Source organism: Onychostruthus taczanowskii, unplaced genomic scaffold (genome assembly GCF_017590055.1).
Source record: "Onychostruthus taczanowskii isolate IOZ18803 unplaced genomic scaffold, ASM1759005v1 scaffold1223, whole genome shotgun sequence".
Taxonomy (NCBI): Eukaryota; Metazoa; Chordata; class Aves; order Passeriformes; family Passeridae; genus Onychostruthus; species Onychostruthus taczanowskii.
In genome coordinates, this window is record NW_024498378.1 from 1 (window position 1) to 3,643 (window position 3,643).

A 3,643-nucleotide genomic window follows, 5' to 3' on the forward strand; every position below is an offset into this window, starting at 1 on the left:
CGCTGCAGAAACCTCCATGGTAAAACATCTCCGGCTGCATGTAAGAAAATGTTCAAGTAGCTGTGATCACATGAGAAGTTTGAACAGAGAAAGAGAGCAGAGTGATGAGACTCTGTGCCCTCAGGGAGAGAAGAAAAAGATCTCTGTTCTCAGAGATGAAGATGATTTAAGAGATACATGAAGAGAAACTTTGCTCTTAAAAAGATAATCTTTAAACTAATACCCCATAAGTTGTCATGGCCCATAAACACAGCTGTGGGAAAAGCTGTGAAAAATGGGAGGGACTTCACGATTACAGATTTTCCGGGCAGCAGCTGTTTGTGGGAATTGAGAGCTACAAGAAAACTTTTCTTATGGAGAAGTTTCCATAGCATGAAAGAGAGACTCCTCTCCCTAAGTGAACTGAAGAAAGACTATTCTAGTAGTGGTAAACTGAAAATTTTAGGCTTTGACTCTATATTTTCATTAAGAATTAAATGGTTATAGAGAGATGAGAATTGTTCTGAACAATTTGTTCTGATTCTTATTCTTATTACTGTTTCTTTTAGTTGCTATTAATAAACTTTTCTTTATACCCTTTTAAATTTTTGAGCCCACTTTGCATTTCTCCTAAACCTATCTCACAGCAAGAAATGAGTAAGAATATTCTGGTGAGTGCACTGGTAATTAGCCAACACTGAACCCACCACAACAACTGAGGCATTTGCCAAGAAATCGCAAAAAGGTGAACCAAAACCACTACAGAAACATTCCTGATGAACTGCATGAGAGCAGAGGGAAATGAAGGCAGAGCCATAGTTTCTCCAGACTTGCTTGATCCTAATGAGCCCCATGGTGCATTTGGAGCTGAGCCCTGGAACCTCAGGGCCTGAGAGGAGATTGCACAAACCTTTCAAGGAGTCAAAGTCAGACGAAAAACCCAAAGGGCTTCAAGGAATTAATGGGTGCCTCTGAGGTCCATCCCCAAAACGGGCTCCTCATGGACTCCTTGGATGAGAGAATTGCAGGCCACAATGGCACAAAAACCTCTCAGAGATTCAATGTGAGGGCAGGACAAGGGGCTGACAGTGCCCAGCCTGGCTCGGGCTGTGCCAGGAGGCCCCAGGTCCTCAGGACAAGGTGTCTCCTCCCAGCCCTTGGTGGCACAGACCCTGCTGCTGTGCCCCAGGCCACCAAGACTTGGCTTCTCTTTGTCCCCACCTGTCATCAGTGCCTCCAGTTCTCTGCTCTGCCTGGGGCCTGGGGACACTTTCTCAGTCGTGTCCCTCCCTGGGACCCATTAAAAGTCCAAGAAACTTTGGAGTTGGATTCTGACTTGGAGTTCTGCAGAGGTTTCTTCAGCTGCCTCTCAGGGACTGATGTTCAGGGCCTGAGCACAAAGCCCCAGAGGGTCATTAAAGTCCTGCTGCTGTGTCTGTGCTGCTGAGCTGGGCTGGGCTCCTGGCACAGAGGCAGCTCCTGGTAAGCAAGAAGAGCTTCAAAAGCACATTTCTCTTGATGAGCAGCTCTTCTGCCAGCCCAGCAGGGCTGGGGCACTGCCTGCAGCCAGCCCGGGCACAGCCCAGAGGCACAGAGAGCTTCAATCAGTCAGGGCTGGGAAGGTGCTGAGAAGTGCCTGGGGCAGAATCACTGCCAGCCCTTGGCACAGGAACCTCTGGCTGCAGGACAATGCAGCTGCAGCCCCTGGAGCCATCTCCTAAAGCTGGAACATCCCAATGCCTGCAGACTCTGTGAGTACATTCTCTGATTCTCTCTCGTGCAGAGCAGCCAGGGGTGCCCAGGGCTGTCCTGCAGAGCAGGCTCCTGCAGCCCAGGGCGCTGTGCTGGGGCAGGGACTCTGCTGCCTGCCAGGGACAGCTCTCAGCCAGCCCGGGGAGCTGCTCCCAGCGCTGGGGGACAAGATCTGGGGGGAAGGAGACAGCTGGTAAGGCTTGGAAATGTTCTCCTTGTGTGGTGAGGATGCTGCATTGTTCAGCACTGCTCCCAGCATGACATTCAATTCCATAACATTTCCCCGTAGATTGTACAGGGAGCACAGCTAGGCAGGAGATGCATAAAAGGGAATTTCCTGCTTTTTTAGTTTACTGCTCTGGGTTGCCTGGATGGGAAATTGCACATATTTATCTCTCAGTCCATGTTGAGAAAAATAAAAACATATTATTTTCATATTTTAATAAACGAGGCTGTAACAGAAATCAGCACAGGGTCTGTTAGAGGCAGCATCAGTGTCACTTTTCTAGCATCCTAAGGGTTACTCTGATGTTACCATCAGAGCCTGCAGAGCCAGAGCTGTCCCTGGGCAGTGCCAGAGCTGGGAGGGGTCTGCAGGGCAGAGCTGAGCCCCCAGGGCTGGGCTGGGCTCTGGCAGCACTGGCAGGGCCCAGCCCTGGCCACAGGGAATCCTCTAACTCTTAACTGCACTTTTCTCTACAGCAGAACCCAAAGCCCAGCTCCAGGAAATGTCCAACAGCAGCTCCATCAGCCATTTCCTCCTGCTGGCATTGGCAGACACGCGGCAGCTGCAGCTCCTGCACTTCTGCCTCTTGCTGGGCATCTCCCTGGCTGCCCTCCTGGGCAACGGCCTCATCATCAGCGCCGTAGCCTGCGGCCAGCACCTGCACACGCCCATGTTCTTCTTCCTGCTCAACCTGGCCCTCAGCGACCTGGGCTCCATCTGCACCACTGTCCCCAAAGCCATGCACAATTCCCTCTGGAACACCAGGAACATCTCCTACTCAGGGTGTGCTGCACAGGTGTTTTTATTTGCCTTTTTCATGTCAGCAGAATTTGCACTTCTCACTGTCATGTGCTACGACCGCTACGTGTCCATCTGCAAACCCCTGCACTACGGGACCCTCCTGGGCAGCAGAGCTTGTGCCCACATGGCAGCAGCTGCCTGGGCCAGTGCCTTTCTCAACGCTCTCATGCACATGGCCAATACATTTTCCCTGCCCCTGTGCCATGGCAATGCCCTGGGCCAGTTCTTCTGTGAAATCCCCCAGATCCTCAACTCTCCTGTTCTAAATCTTATTTCAGGGAACTCTGGCTTATTGCAATCAGTGCCTGTCTCATATTTGGCTGTTTTGTGTTCATTGTTTTCTCCTATGTGCAGATCTTCAGGGCTGTGCTGAGGATCCCCTCTGAGCAGGGACGGCACAAAGCCTTTTCCACCTGCCTCCCTCACCTGGCTGTGGTCTCCCTGTTTCTTAGCACTGGCATGTTTGCTCATCTGAAGCCCTCCTCCATCTCCTCCCCATCCCTGGATCTGGCCCTGTCAGTTCTGTACTTGGTGGTGCCTCCAACCCTGAACCCCCTCATCTACAGCCTGAGGAACCAGGAGCTCAAGGCTGCAGCGAGGAGACTGATGACTGGATGCATTCAGAAACATTAAACTGCTGGCCAATTTCTACATATGACTTGCAAAAAAATTCATATTTGATAATTCTTCTTGGTTTGATTGTGGGTTTTCTTGCCTTTGTTTAAGCTTTTTCATATTGTTTACAAGAAAATGTCATTGTTTGTGCCATTTCTCATTTTGTCCAACTTCCCTGTCTCCACAGATTGTGTCCATTAGGGGCTGCACTCTCAATTATTTTAAAGGAACGAAGGGTTCTCACAGCAAAGTTTTCTGCAGAGATGCCCT

The 3,643-nt window shown here is 50.4% G+C and overlaps 1 pseudogene; it reads left to right on the plus strand.

The window, feature by feature from the left end:
- The first annotated feature begins 2,459 nt into the window (after positions 1–2,459).
- On the plus strand, positions 2,460–3,391 carry LOC121331515 (annotated as a pseudogene).
- The last annotated feature ends 252 nt before the right edge of the window (positions 3,392–3,643 follow it).